The sequence below is a fragment of the Sinohyriopsis cumingii genome, chromosome 1 (assembly GCF_028554795.1).
Source record: "Sinohyriopsis cumingii isolate HCF-2022 chromosome 1, ASM2855479v2, whole genome shotgun sequence".
NCBI classification, from domain to species: Eukaryota; Metazoa; Mollusca; class Bivalvia; order Unionida; family Unionidae; genus Sinohyriopsis; species Sinohyriopsis cumingii.
This window is the reverse complement of record NC_142961.1, coordinates 142,657,337-142,674,323: the sequence shown is the minus strand read 5'-3', so window position 1 is coordinate 142,674,323 and position 16,987 is coordinate 142,657,337. Positions and strand designations below refer to the sequence as shown.

At 36.4% G+C, this 16,987-nt stretch overlaps 1 protein-coding gene across 2 annotated transcripts in view; it reads left to right on the top strand.

The window, feature by feature from the left end:
- Positions 1-16,987, top strand: part of LOC149808048 (uncharacterized) — a 68,859-nt gene that overhangs the window by 11,920 nt on the left and 39,952 nt on the right. Inside the window, exon 1 of one of the 2 annotated variants that reach the window (XM_089973037.1) lies at positions 14,205-14,352. The exons of the other annotated variant lie outside the window; for it this stretch is intronic. The gene's annotated coding sequence lies outside the window, so the exon portion shown is untranslated. Of the gene's footprint in view, positions 1-14,204; positions 14,353-16,987 lie in introns of those variants that run through there. 2 annotated transcript variants of the gene reach the window in all.

The window sequence follows — 16,987 nt, the reverse complement described above, 5'->3', positions numbered from 1 at the left end:
CAACGAATCGGCTGCTAAACGAAATCCCAGAAAGCAAGTCACTAGGACACACACATACATGTCGACCCCCATTCATGGGACACCTTTCTCGTAATAAGTGTTGGTAATCCTCCACAGTTTAAATACTCTCATTGATTTCCTTCCACGAAATCTGTTGTATTACGAGTGATAAAGGTCGTGGCATGGTAGTCTGTTTTTATACCCTCTTTTTTGGAAGCAATAAGTGTACTTTCTGCACAGAGACGATCGTACTCCAGCAGCGAATCTAAATTGTTCAGTCGCTAACATGCACATCACACTCCGTTCAGAAGTTTCCTCTTGAATTAAGTTTATATTGTGTAAAAGATTTTGGTAACCCTCTAAAAAATAATCATCGATCATTCTGTGTCTTGCTTTTTTTCTAAAATCACACACTGACGCCATAGAATATCGGGTTAAATGGGTTTTGGTGTGTCTGTGTCGGTGTGGGTGTTTGGTAGAGTTGGTCATTGGAGCTGAGGCCTTGTGTGTGTGTGTGTGTGTGTATTTGTGTGTATGCGTTCGCGTACGTTTGTGTGGATTGTAAATATTGTGTTTGTTTTTTCTCCTTCCCGTGTGTGGATGGTATGATGTATTAGCACTGGGCATCATGCCGCAGACATATTTTATGATAAGTCTCCACCAACTTTTATGAGACTCTTTGCCTCATAAGCTCTTAGTAATGCCGTTTCCCATGACCAGAGAGAGAGAGAGAGAGAGAGAGAAATTCAAGCTCTCTTAAAAGAGGTGTCATTCATGACGGTGTAGATACGGCTACATCTGGGGAATATGGCAACCGGAGGTACGGGATTCTGTAACGATACAAGCCCCTTTGAGATTCCGACGAACGGACCGATTCGTCAACAAATCTCCTCGCTTTTATACAGTTTCTTAGTACGCAGCCAAATATGGTCATACGTCTAGTTCTTGAGTTACGCCAAAATCTCAAAGTGAGGCTTCATCGTTTCTTACAGACTATCGTCTGGGTCTGTGTACGTCATTAGACAGACACTTTTTTCCGCATCATCGGGTGGAGTTTATAATTTAGTCAGAGAATTTTAGGAATCCGCTAATTCAGCAACTTACTCAACTTAGCGAGTCTAGTTTTTTTCTGCTAACTTACGATACAAGGGAAATATATAGTGCAAGAGAGTTTTGCCTTTTTGCTCATAAGGGCGCAATCTTTATTAAATAGTGTACAATTGTAATACCGAAATAAATGAATCTCAGTATATTTTAATAGAAAATTACTTTCAATATAATTTAATGAACAATTACTTTTAATACAATTTAGAGAAAAGTTCAATCTTATTACTTTTACTAACAAATTCTGTACTAATAATAGCGCCCGGGTCATTTGAGCCGAGTCATCGAGACTCGAGAGAAGAAAAAAATAACGTTCATTAAAAGAAGGTTAAAGGTGATATAAAAAATACAATGATAAAAATATTGCGAGACCTTTTGTAAGGTTCAAAAATACAATGAGAAAAACATTGCAAAATACTTAGTAAAATACACAAATACAATGAAGAGTACCTTGCAAAATATTTAAATTCCCAAAAATGCAATGAAAAGAACATTTCACGACATTGAATAAAATTAAGAGAATGAAAAGAGCATGGTACGACATTAAATACAAATTGAAAGAAAATAATGACCTAAAAGGTTTTAAAATATTTCAGTAAAATTCTACGCAATCTACTTCGACTAGACTTGTCAAATAATTATAACTCTAATATTAACATGCAGTTCTTGTTTTCTTTAGTTTTCTTTTTATGTTAGTTTACTCTTTTTTTCTTGTTATTATATTTTTTATTTGTTTTGTATAACACCAGCAGAACATATTTATGGGTGACTACGGTTATTATTTTGCTTGAGCTAAGTGTGGTGAAACGAATTCTCATTCTTACGGATAGTGCTAGTAAGGCGATATTGAGTTTATCTTCCTGTTGCATACATAATATCAACGCAGAAATACAGGTAACATTGAAGTAAAAATGGTTGCGAAGAGAATGGCGTCAGAATTTAGTATTACCCAGGAGTAAGGAAAGTGAAAATTTTAGTGTTGTGTTAGTCCTACCCTAATAATCTTTACGTCTGTATCAAATCTTGACCAGCGCGTGTATGAAATAGAAATCGCATTTATACTAACTGAAGAGCAATAAGTGAAAGTATTATAATCGTAAGACTGGTTCGGTGTGGTCAGTGCAACTTTGAAATGGGCGTTTATTACCGACGTTACCCTTGACGTAGGAAGGAGAATGTATCGCCGTTATCGTTCCAAACAAATTTGACTCTTAAGTTGGCCGTATGTAGGCCAATAGGTGATCTTGTCTTATGAGAGCCATGCATTACGGGAAACTCGGGTGTCGAGCAATCGCTGCGACACTTTGACTATTTTATCATTTCAACATTCATCTATAATGAACAACACGATAACATCAATTGATGTTGCCAAACCAGGGAAGGAAGCACCTCTTCTGACTCGTTTGAAGGTATTAGAGCCGTTTCTGTTGCGTTATTGCCGAGACACAATACCCTAAGGTAAACATTCATACGATTCGTATGAAAACGTGAGAGAGAAGCCTCAATAACATTATCGAATCCAACTGGGCTAACAAAATAAACATCTGCGTCAATATGTTTGAGACGGCTAGGCGGAAGTTACAATTCTCCGTAAGATAGGCAAATACGGTAAAACTTTGTTAAATGTGTTAGTAGCGAGACATGTATACGGTGGTTTCAAATTTCAGCACGAACAGGTAAAAGCTTAGTCTATGGAATGCAAGTTAAAGTCAGTAGGTTCATTCACACTCTCTGTATAGCATAAAGCCATAAGCGCTAACTCAAGAGTAACGCTTTACAACAAACGCGCACCACCATGACTATATATTATTTATCCGACTTTGCTTGCCCAACTCTTAATATCTTAAACATAATTAACAGACGGGGGATAACTCCGATACGAAAAGGCCATCTTCAGATGAGACATCTTAAGAGAATCGTAATATGAGCCTCCGACAACTGTAATAAATTACCTTACAAACCCCAAACTCAAACGTCTTAACCATTTTATAATTAAATAAAAAAAATTAAAGAAAACATGTCTCTTCCATAATAAAATTTAAAATAACTCGGACAGACAACAATTAAAAATAAACAGAAACGCATACAAGCACGCACAATACAGACCACAACAAGTAGACATATTATTGATTTCCTTTTTTGGCTTAAGTCCTTATACATTCCAAATTCTATGTTATGAATAGATAGAAAATCCAGAACAATTCATGATTCGACCAAGATAGTACCAGTCCTCACAATAACACAAGCAACAAACATATACATAATACTACAATCACAGGACAATCTGACTCTGGCAAAGTCACTACGCGTCTAACAACCAGTGGGGAAAGGGATGGAAACCCAACTGTGGTACAAAGAATCCAATGGTTGGGGAGTACAGACCAAAGCTCCAAGCCAAGGGAACACAGAAACCAGGCCCATGGCCAACCCGAGCCAAGGGAAGGGAGTACGTAATATTCCCAAAGCTTAAGGGATAAAGAAATTAAAACAATATGATGAGTAGAACAAAAAGCAACCCTGCAAAAATCAAATACTATTATATTAATTTCCTTTTTCACTGACACATATAGACATCGAACACTATATGGGTGGACAAGGAAACACATACAGGACACACATTTTTAGGAAAACAGGGTGTCACTTCTAAGTCCTAATCAGCGAAGTATGCTGAGACGGTGCGAAGAGGTGTCAATTGTAGTGGAAACCTTAGCAAGCACGATGAATGTTACTGAAGTACGTATAGAAAAAGTTGTTGTTACTTAAAAAGAAATTAAATACTGCATAAATTAGATAAGTTTTTGGAAATATTTTGAAATTAACGCACTAACCTTGCGATTTTGTATTTCAAGAAACAAAATATGGTATAGCAAAAACATACCTGTGTGAGAATTACCACAGTCCAGAAATATTCTCCTTATGAAACGAACTGTATATTAAATGAATAGTAAACAATACACGTATTGTCTGTAATATAGAAAGAGTTCAAATTGTAAAAAGTCAAGTCACTATTACTGATAAGAAAACTGTCAATGCGGCTGTCGTTGACTCTGGGCCCGGCGGAGATGTCGCTGTTGGACCCATGGAAATTTCTGTTTATGGCATGGACAGATGTATTTCAGCCTGGGTTGTAGGTAGCTCGAATTCGGGGCTGGACTTGGTATAGTATTCGACATGTTGGGCTGGACTAGGTATAGTGTTCGACATTTTCTGAATTTCAGGAGTTACTGTAAGAAGAATTTTCACCGGCGATGTGTAAATTTTATGCTGGAAATCCTCTCAACTGTAATGTGTTCGTTCCGGTTGTGATGTTCCTAGTGCTGATGTTTCAGACTAGACACTTCTTGTGGACAAAAAGTACGAAAATCACAGAATAGTTGTCCAGTCGTTCCGGAGTTTATGTAGTATAGCTGGGCGGAGTGAAGTCTGATGGTCGCAAGAGATCGGTGCGAGTCTATTCCGTAGATCGTAATTATGCGGAGTGACACCTTTATTCACGATATTTTCCACTAATGTTTTGTTTTTTCTCCACCAACTTTTATGATAATTTTTTTCTCATAAAGTCTTAGCAATGCTGTTTTCCATGACCAGAGAGTAATAATAATAATAATAATAATATTCTTTTATTCCTCCATTTTCTGAAGATTTTAAGACAAAAAAGAAATGCATTTAAATACATAGAATCACAAAAATAGTGGATTCGTTACTTATTGAATTATTTCCAATAGCAAACGAATAAATAAAAATCATTACTAAACTATATATATATATATATATATATATATATATATATATATATATATATATATATATATATATATATATATATATATATACGATAGAACATTTGAAAATGTATCCTCACAACAAAAATAGTTTCCTAATCGCTTTGCAATCCAGTACAAGTATTTCTTTCCTTATATTCTGAGTGAGTTCTCTCTTGAATCGAATATATAATATCCTTTATCTTAATGAAATACTTGGTAGATAGTCTGATCATATTTATCCATGCCTCAGATTCTAAACGTTCTGATATATCATTTAAACCACCAAGTAGTATAATCAGTATAACATCATCGATCTGATCACAGAAATCACGGTAAATCACTGGAGGCATATACGAAAATAGACTTTCCGTCAAGTGGTTTCTGTCGTCTGAGGTTAAGGCACAATTCATCGAAATGTGCAAAATACGGTCATGACTCATTTTGCCACATAGGGGACACAGTCCAGGTCTTGCTTGCATTCCTCCATGACGGTGTGGATACGGCTACATCTGGGGAATATGGCAACCGGAGGTACGGGATTCTGTAATGATACAAGCCCCCTTTGAGATTCCGACGAACGGACTGATTCGTCAATAAATCACCTCGCTTTTTATGAAGTTTCTTAGTACGCAGTAAAATATGGTCATACGTCAAGTTCTTGAGTTCCACCAGAATCTCAAAGCGAGGCTTCATCGTTTCTTACAGACTATCGTCTGGGTCTATATACGTCATTAGACAGACAATTTTTCCGCATCATCGGGTGGAGCTTATAACTTAGAGAAATTTAGGAATCCGCTAATTCAGCAACTTACACAACTTAGCGAGTGTATTTTTTTTGCTGACTTACAATACAAGGGAAATGTATAGTGCAAGAGAGTTTTGCCTTTTCGCTCATAAGGGCGCAATCTTTATTAAACAGTATATAATTGTAAAACCGAAATAAATGAATTTAATCTCAATATATTTTAACGGAAAGTTACTTTCAATATAATTTAATGAAACATTACTTTTAATACAATTTAGAGAAAATTTCAATCTTATTACTTTTACTAAAAAGTTCTGTCCTAATACATATACAATCACGTTCCACCCAGTTACATTATCCTGACACCGGGCCGACCATTACTAGCACTAACCTCTTAATGCCGGGCGCCAAAAAGGGCAGCTGCCTGTGGATTTTTTAACAAGTCTTTTGGTAATGACTCAGCCGAGGTTCGAACCCGCGACCTCCCGCATCAGAGACAGACGCTATAACCACTTGGACTACCGGAGCGTTCTCCAAGTATCATCTAAATCGATCAAAAATTATACTGAACTGATGATGGCATATATTTTTTCAATTTATAATTTATGTATGTCCGTGGGTGTAGGTAGGTGGGTAGGTCACATGCCTCATCCGCTTGTGTGTATGCGTATGCTGCATAGTCCTTTTTTTTTTTTTTAAATCTATTGTAATTATTTCTACAATATGTACCACAGCATTGACTGCATGCATGTTTGTAATTTGTCCGTCTATGTTCTGTTACGCCATATCCGTATTCATGTTTGTATTACTGTTCTGATTACATTCAGTGTATACTTGGACTTTGTCTTGTTGTATGAACAATCGTCAGTGTTATATTTAAAGTATTGATTTAAATAGTCGTTACGAATTGTCTCTCGAATAAATCTTTTATACATAACTGTATGATGTGCGTTTGAGTTTTATCGACCGCTAATACTGTTTAATAGTATGTGTGGTTAACGAAATTCCGTAGCCACTGACGCTCTATCTGGCAATTTGTATATGGATGGTACAGATAGAAATGCTAACACCTGCTAGCAGTTTTTATTTCGCCCTCCTCGTGTAAAACTCCCTTTTTAGCAACTTAAGTTAGTGTCGGAATACATTGTTAGACGTGTTTACAACTCTACCTTTTCAGGCCAAGTGAGCCCCACCATCACGATATTTAAAGACCTAGGCCCAACTCAAAGGGAGTTTCGTATTTCTTCGGTATGCATTTAGCTGTTGGTGTGTGTGTGTGTGTGTGTGTGTGTGCTTGACTTTTATCAGTGATTATGGACAGTTTTTGCCTACTTTACTTTTATCATGTTTTATGAAGATATTTAAAAAATTTTGACTCCAAGACCCAACCTTGTTAACGAACTTAGAATGTCATCGAAGCGAACTTGCTGAACCTTTGGCAGAATTTTACTTCGGGGTTTTTCAAAGCAATCTATCGAGTAGTAAGTAAAGTTGTTGTTGTTGTTGTTTTGGGGTCTAACGCCATTTCTCAGCGCAAGATAGGCTATAAATGGCGGCTAGTATAACTGGTGGAGGGAGAAACCGGGGAATGATGTCGAGTTGATTGTGTTTTGGCATGCAAGAATTATTAGTTGATTATAACTGAACGCATAGAATACCATCTTTACTCGCTTATAAGTCTACTTGCAAACATATATAGTTACATAATGCGCAGGCAGATCTGGGACAATGAACTTTGTTATGAGTTATCAACAGAACAAACAAAAACCTTGATCTGTCGGTTCATGATGCTGCAGCAGATCAGGCTCATTGATTTTGTTTGCAGTTGGATCCGACTTAAAAGATAGTAGATACGGTAGTTAGATATCCAGTAAGCAACCCCAACTTACCCAGCTGTTTTAGGGAACCGTTGTAGTTAAGTTAGTAAGCGTTGGACTCGTACTATAAGGGTCGCGGGTTCAATACTCACGCAGACCAACCCCCGACGGCTGCCTTGGTGGGTGCACTTAGGTCCCATTACTCGACAGGATATAATCAATAATGTGTTAAATGTTCTGTTAAAACCAACGCAACAAAATAAAAAAATTGTTTTAGTTGTAAACATCAAATGATACTTGTTTTAAAATGGAATAATTGTAAAAAACATGCATGAGTCAGGAAATAATTTTGTTTTTACCTTCATATTTTTTTCCACCCAACCACTTTTATGATGTCTTTATTTTCCATGGCCTTTTAATTCTCTCAAAATGATGTACAGGGACCTTGAAAGAGATATGCAGTTGAACTCTGTTTCTAAATCACCCGGGCCCAAAATGCATATCTCTCCACCGCCCGTTTTTATCTTCTCCTCAAAATATAATAATAATGATAATAAATACATGAACCGTGGCATGAAGTTAATTTCCTCTTTCTATGTCCTCCATGTCGACCTTCACTTATTCGAATATTTGGCCGTGCATGATGTAATTTATATTTGCCGACTCGGTCATCTTTTTTTCTGAACAAAAGGTCGAAAATAATGCCTTCAGTATAACTTCATTCTCACTCCGTATACAAATTCAAAACATTGCATGTTTTAGAGCGTGGAAACATGTTGCATGTTTTAGATTTCCTCTTTCTATGTCCTCCATGTCGACCTTCACTTATTCGAATATTTGGCCGTGCATGATGTAATTTATATTTGCCGACTCCGTCATCTTTTTTTCTGAACAAAAGGTCGAAAATAATGCCTTCAGTATAACTTCATTCTCACTCCGTATACAAATTCAAAACATTGCATGTTTTAGAGCGTGGAAACATGTTGCATGTTTTAGATTTCCTCTTTCTATGTCCTCCATGTCGACCTTCACTTATTCGAATATTTGGCCGTGCATGATGTAATTTATATTTGCCGACTCCGTCATCTTTTTTTCTGAACAAAAGGTCGAAAATAATGCCTTCAGTAGAACTTCATTCTCACTCCGTATACAAATTCAAAACATTGCATGTTTTAGAGCGTGGAAGCATGTTGCATGTTTTAGATTTCCTCTTTCTATGTCCTCCATGTCGACCTTCACTTATTCGAATATTTGGCCGTGCATGATGTAATTTATATTTGCCGACTCCGTCATCTTTTTTTCTGAACAAAAGGTCGAAAATAATGCCCTCAGTATAACTTCATTCTCACTCCGTATACAAATTCAAAACATTGCATGTTTTAGAGCGTGGAAACATGTTGCATGTTTTAGAGCTTGGAAACAGGTTGCATGTTTTAAATGTTTCTAGAGTTCTCAAACGAATGTTCTACTACTTAAACACTGTTTTTGCTGCTGGCATTGTTTGATGGGTTACCAGTAACACTGCTCAAACACGTGGGACGCTGTCTTTCATCGCCGGTCGAGTTGATTGTGTGTGTGTGTGTGTGTGATAGAGAATTTCGAAATCGTTTCAGAAAAGACAACTATGGACATTGTTTGAATGTATTTACCATCACATGAATAGGGAAAGAAAAATACTTTTAAAACAAAGCAAGGACTCATCATCCACTTATTACCTAAATCATTGCTCCACGAGTTAAACCATACATACATTGTCGTCTGTACATTCAGTAAGGCATTTCATGGCAAGAGGTGGTTGGTATAATTTCAGCCAATCTCATTATAAAGAATATAAACAGGTTCCAGAAAAAGAATCAGTAAAGTTAGATATAAGAAATAGTTTTGCACTTTCAAGTAAATCTTCCTTCAACAGATGAAATAATGGCAAGTTTTCTTTCAGCAGCGGAAGGTTGTCAAGAAGTAAAGTTTCTACGTTAAAACGATATCCATAAACTATTGACCTTTGTGGTGTCTTCACATCCCGCCTCAGCTTGGTCCAAAATGAATGGCAAATGGACGCTGAGAAGTTTTGTTCTAAAATCAGCATTTATTAGCGTAATTACGTGTTAATCTCCGATTTGGAAGAACATGGAATATGATCACGTGAACTGTCCAAAAGTATTAGCTACAGTTTATCATGATTGTGACAGATGATGCAAAATTTAAAATAATACAAAAAAAAACTTGATATAAATAAAACTAAAACTTGAATGCTGTGGAAAGAGGCGCAAAAGTGACATTTGAACCATGCAAAATAACAGATTGTGGTAAAAATAGGAAAGAATGCGGTGGTAATGAAATATTTTTTTTTGTCGTGGTCATGCACTCGAGCAATTCTGCAATTTCTCAACCATCCTACAATATATCGGGTATCACACTCACTCGTACCATCTGAATCATAAATAGATTTCCTATTTCTTTGCTCTTGTTTACAACAGCTATTTAAAAAGGAAAAACATTTCTAAAGTTCACATACTAATACATCGATAATAAGGACTTGCGCCAATTTTCCTCTGATTCTATCCCATACATTGTAGCAAGTGATCTAAAATCGTTCAGTTGAAAACGAAATTGTATGCATTACATATTTCGTGTGTGTGTGATTTGGATTTTTAACGCAAATTTAACAATTTTTTCAGTCATATCGCTACGATGTCTGCAGTGTGGCAGTTTATAGTGATGTCTAGCAATAGGGCATCATGTCGCAGACATGTAGCGTGATGTCCCACCCAGTCACATTATCCTGACACCAGGCCGACCAGTCATAACACTAACCTCGTAATGCTGAGCGCCAAGCGAGGAAGCTGGTAGTACCATTTTTGTAAGTCTTTGGTATGACTCGGTCGGGGATCGAACCCACGACCTCCCGCATCTGAGGCGGACGCTCTAACCACTAGGCCACCGGAGCGGTACATATTTTATGAAATGCTGCATTTTGATGGATAGTGAAGACTTTCCTCCTATTCTGCGCCCGTGGATGATGAGGTTGTGGTGCTGGTAGTGGCTGCGGTGCTGGTACTGGTTGTTGTGGATGTGGCTGTGGCGTTAACATGAATTTTTATTTCTTTTTTTCTCTTCGAGAACACCATACATTCGTCAATCGGATTCACTCACTGTTTTTGGCTCGTATCGAACGAACGGGTGAACAATACGAAGCTTGACAGACAAAAATAAATCAATCCAAACGATTGGTTTGAAGTCGCTGGAACATCCCAGGTCTGTTCTGCACCAAATATTGGTATTGCAATCATGTCTTTCACTTGAATTAGTCTCTTGAATATTTCTCTTGCTTCTTTCTTTACACAATAAATGCACTATCGATAACGACGACTGTGGTGGCCTAGGGGACCAATAATTTTTTTCGGGGGGGGGGAGGGGGCAGGTGTTTCCCTTACTGGAAGAGAAAGAATTTTAATTAATATAACTATGAAATTCACACAGATTCAACATACATTTTATTCAAGATAATTGGGGACCGGAAATAAAAATAGCCCACACCCCATTATATGGTCGGTTCGAAAAACTACGACATCGAAGTTATGTTCCAATGACCAATTTGCATTTTCTTGACAGGCATAAAGCTGGATCGTCAAGTTCTCTCCTTGATGCCTACTTCTGAAAGTATCCATTTTGAAGTAATGGCGATAGTGAGGCATATCGTATCTTCGCTAACTAAGGTTCCGATATGTTAACCGTATCTACATCTTGGCGGATCGATAAGATACTTCAGTAATTTGTCCTAGCGACAGCTATTGGATTTCATAGTTGCCTCCCTTAGTATGCAGTGACAAATAACCAACAGCGTGCAACAGCGGCGCGTTGTATATCGACTGAAAATGATGAAGACAACTTACTTAAAAAAGGATACTTTGTAAGTTTATCATCGAAAGTATGACAACGTACAAGAGAGAAACCATTACAGGTGTATTTGAGGGAAAGTATCCATCGTACAAACACGGACTGGCAGTGCAAAATTGCTTATTTATGAGACCATTCCAGTTGTGTGTTTCCCTTCTCTCGATCATATAAGAACGGTATTCAAATTTGAGCAAGTTTGAAGTGATATTTCAGAAACCCCCAAAATAACCACTAATATATAAAATTATATTTTAGAAACACCCCCTCCCTAAATAACCACTAACGTCTGAAATCGAATGCATCATATGATAAACAAAAATTGAAATCCATATTTTAAGAAAAACGAATTTTGTAAAAATATTTATTCGGATTTTTTTTTTTTTGCGGGGGAGAAGTCAGATTTAAGGGGAAAGAAGAGGCGAATCACCAAATACATCAAATTAGTGTGTATTCCTATAACTACTTCTGATGTCATTTCACGACGAGACGGAAACGGCCGAGCAGTGTTCAGGTCTTTTCTTGTGTAATAACACCTTTTGTGGTATGTGGCCCAAAGTGGCGAGCGCTGTGGGAGGTCATTACATTATTTGATTGACCGCAAATGTTACGCAGTTGTCAGTGAATAATAACTGCCAGTTGTCTGCATCACGTGATGTGATTTTAACCAATTTAAATGACTGCCAAAAAGCATTGGTATTATGACAAATATCAAAATTTTGGTGTGAAAGCGTTATGAACAATCCCGAGTTAAATATCAACTGAAAGTTATGGTTCAGTAATTCGTTATACAGTTGTCATTTAGGTTCATATAAGCATATTTTATCCTAAGTGGATGTTATTGCGTCAAAACAATTTTTTCTAAAGGAAAGCATAACTAAACACACACAAAAATCACATATGTATTAACTCAGATCTCTGTTGAACTTTTTCATGCCAATTTTATATTGCTGTGACCTTAATTTTAAGGTCAAATGGGCAAAAAAGCACATCGAGATTTAATTGTCTTAGCCTCATAATTATTTATCCCCAGCATGTGCAAAACTGGCGAAGGGGATTAGGAAATATAAATCAATAGAATATAACTTAAAACCTCAACGCAAATATTCTACTACTGACTTTGACGCCATGGTCAAAGATGTAATTGATGGTGTCGCAGAACGAAAAATGTCTTAGCTTTATACTGATTCATCATCCCATGCATGAACAAGTCCAACAAAATGTTCAGGATGTAAACAACTGAAAAGTACTAACCAAAACATTAACACGAATTTGATATGACTCAGTCATTGACTGTCACCATAACAAAGTGTTCATGGGGGCGAAAGAACTTGTCGTATATTGGGGGATGGGGTGGGGTGAACGAACTTGTTGCAGTTTCATAATGGGTCATCCTCGGCTTAAAAAAAAAATCCATTAAGAGATTTACGAAATATCAGCCAGAAAGAATGACCTATAATCATAACCTTGGCGCAAATTTTAACTAGCTGTCACCTTGACAAGATGTTCAAAGATGCGACAGTGTGTCGCATAATAAAATTTCTCAGCTTCACAATGATTTATCCCAAACATGAACAAAATCTATCAAGAGATTTAGGAAATATAAATACATAAATAAATAATGAAAAAAAAAAAAAAAAATTAACGCACACTTTCTCTAACTGTAACCTTGGTACAAGGTCTAAGGGATAAACAAGCATGCTGCAGAAATAGTTGTCTTAGCGTCAAAATGATTCATCCCTAATATTTGCGAAATCCATCAAGTGGTTTAGGAAATATAAGCAAAATGAAGACAATACTAGAACCAAAATCATAACTCGAATTTTCTATGACCGTGACCTTGACCCAAAGTCAAAGGCGCAAATGAGCTTCTCGAAAAATAAATTGTGTTAGCTTAATAGTTCACTCCAAGTATGAACTAAATTCACCAAGGCATGTAGGAAATGCAAACTGACGAAGAAAAAGGATATAAAAATAGTTTAAGTAACCGTATCGCAAATTCTCTAACTGTGACCATGACCGCAAAATCAAAGGGACGAGCGAGCGCTTCCCAGATTGAATTGCCTTCAGTGTTATTCATGATGAGTATTTATCAAGAGAATCTGGAACACTTTTAATCAAACAAACTATTGACGCCGCCGCCGACGCCAGAAATAGAAACTGCAAAGTCTCTCTCTCCTACGGATTTGGCTCGACATATCGAATTGAGTATAAGAAAAGAGAATAGCCAGAATTACGAATTAGTGCACTATAATTTAAATAAGTTTCTCATGGTTAAACAAATTATTTTCTGCAGTCGTAAAACTGTGCAAAATTAAATGATATTTCTAATGGGAGGCATTTCGTACCCCCCTCCCCCATTATCTACCGTAATCAAGATGTGCGTATATTGATCAAACTCATATTGAGCATCCTCGCCCCTTCAAGAGCCTCTCAACCCAAATATGTTCCTTGTGATATTTATCAGAGATTATTAAAACAGCACTTTAGCCATGTTAGAAACAAAGGCAGAAATCCCAAAAAAAGAATAGGGAGAAAAGACCGGGATAAACTGACATTTCATTTAGAACACTAAACAAAAATTTGACGTACCAGTCGATCACATGGCCAGCATGATGCACAACCTATCAGCTAAATGTCCAAGTACAAAATGAACACATGAGCACAAGCGGAGTGTGAGGTGTACTGCTTTTGTGCTAGCTTGTACAACCAGTGTGGCTAATACGCCGTCGATAACCATCCACAAACAGCAGCTCGATTTTTCAACAACGCAACAATACATGAAAAAGACACGGTCTTTTATATACCGAGTTAAGTAGTGTATCAATAAATGAAACAATGACCGAAATTTATGTCTCTAAATGAAGGAGCTTCTTTTCAAGGCGGAATGAGATACTCACTTTTGGCGAAATTTGGCTAGTAAACAGGTGCCCCCTTCGTGAGTGACGTCATAGCCTATGACATCGAATGCTGGATGGCGGTTAACTCAGTAACAAAGGAATAAGCAATACAAATATCCACGTTTCAGGTAACCAAATTATTACATTATATCCGTTGGTTGCATTTTAAATCAACATATGTGCTTATTATATACTACTTTGTAAAAGCGATCCAAAAAATAATACAGTGCTTCCCGCTTTGGCTTCACCTCGCGGTCGGCTCGGTTGCCTCGAGTGAAAATGGCGCCGGCATGTTGGTGTTTTTCAGGACTGCGTAGTTCTGTCAAATGTAGCACCTAGACCATGTTGGACGTAAACAGAGACATATGGAGAGCGCACTACGTAAATTTCCCCACATTGGCTGGCATTATTTCTAGCCATATAAAAGTGGACTGACTTGGCATAGCAAGGTCGCTTTACAAAATTGTTAAGCTAGCAAAGAGGCTCCACGGGGACACATATTGGAGCACGCGTTAGATACGTGCATGACTTTTGACATGTGTATCAAAGTAGGTAGTGAGTCGTTGTAACACTGTAATCAGTTGCCAAGTTGAGAAGTAGGTAAACAAAATAATTGTGATATTGATTATTTTCTGAAACATTTTATATATATATATATGTGTGTGTGTGTACTTAAAGACTTTTATTGTATTGTGGTTATAATGTGATTGCTTCAGCGTTAATTTTTTAAGGACACTTATCAATAATACAGCTCTATTCAGTGAAGATTTCCAGCTGCAGGTGAAATCTTGATTTCAGTGTTGGTTTTCGTATTGAATAGTGGTAGTCATAATAGCTGTTGCATACACATTTTCCAACAACTACAGCCTTTGTTTTGTTAGTAGGAATCAACTAGACTGAGAATCGTGTCCTCTTTGCTGTTTTTTTCCTAGCTGTTGGTCAGAATTGTGTGATTCAGAGACATCATATAAAACCAGCAGAATAATAACTAAGGCGAATTTATTTCCTCCCTGGTATATTTATGACATTTTACCTTGACATTATTAGGATAAATTAAAGCGTACTTCTATTTACCTGACTAAACCTTTTGTTTCATGGCTTCCCAATTTTTTTTTTTTTCAAATATTAAAAAAGATGGAAAAGTTTTGGAAGAAACAAATTATTCAAGGGATATAACTTTTGAGTTAAATTATGGATGTGAACGATGCTTTTGTTTAATTTGATCCAGACCACACAAAAAAAATGAAAGAAAAAGCAACAAAGTTTGTATCAACCTTGACCTATACAGTTGTTTTTTTTTAGTTTAACCAGAACCACACACAATTTGTTTTATTTGGCCTACCAGATACTTGGGCCAAATTTGTAGTATACAAAATATTGATGCTATGCTTGTGTACCAAGTATTGTGTATATTTAATTTGTATTTATTTGTTGGTGTTTCTTAATGATTATATGTTAGATACATTTGTGTTTAACACTTGACTTTGTCCAAAATTGAGTTCACAATGTGTACCTCCTAGGGATTTGGTTTTGTTAAATTTTCTCTGAGTGTGGACTTAATATTCAGAACATTACTGATGTAAACAAGTTTATCTTAATCTAAGTCTAGGACACTGGTGTACCCCATGGAATAGCCTGCTGTACCCAATGTTTCCAATGTTCAATTTTTAAATTTTAGTAATTGATTTTGTCTCAGTGATAACTTAGAATGTTTTGGAATGGACAATTCTGTTGAGTGACAGTAATTTTAGAAATTGGTAACTGCGACCTAGGTCAGGTAGAGGGGTTTAGGATCTATTTTACTTGAAATATTGCTAATTCTTGCATTTAACTTGTGAGGCAGAAGGAGTCTTGTTATGTTTAGTATTATATTTGGGTGGAATTCAATTATTTATTCAAATTATTCACTGGAAATACAAAGTGCTCATCTGATTTATTCTTCATTTGGAACATTAATTTGAAAATATAGTAAATTCAGACGAGAACATTTTGGGATTATATTATTGTGATTAATCAAAAGACTGTTGGCACATCTCCATGTCACAGGCTACTACAGACACATCAACACATTCAGAGTTGAATTGTTTTTTTAAACGCCACTGGAATTTAATTACAACTTTATTCATTAGGACTGGTGATCGAACTCTTTGGACTATTTGGGATCTTATTCACAATAATATGAGTTCTTTTTAAATTTTCATTTCGTATTCTAGGAAATGAATTATATGTCGTCTTTCCAGCAACCTTAGCTTGCTGTACTTTTTGTCATACTCCCAAGGGTTGCCAGAAAGACTATATTTACTTAGTTTAAAATAAAACATTGAAGATATTGTGATACGTTCTGTCAGTTTATCGTCTATCTGGCTATAAATTAACGAAACCTTTTAGTTGTTATCCCAAAGGTAACCATTTGCAAGTGAGGTGTTCTTATAGGATTTGCTTTTCTAATGTTAATTTTTTTACTTTAATGGGCGTCACCATTAATTTTTTAAAATTTGAACAGAATGAATGTACATGTTGATCAACAATAAATGTAAGCATATGCAGAATATCATGAACTGCTGAATTGTTATTCACATAATTACACTCTGTTCTATGTACAGTTGTGAAACATTATGGAAGTGTTCATCTTGGAAGGTACTATTCACCACTGTCATTGTAGATCACAGTGACCTACTTTTCATGCACCAGCAATTACATAACATAAAATAGCTGCAATTAGCTCAGTTTTGCAGACACTATTGAATGTAGTTTTGGATGTGT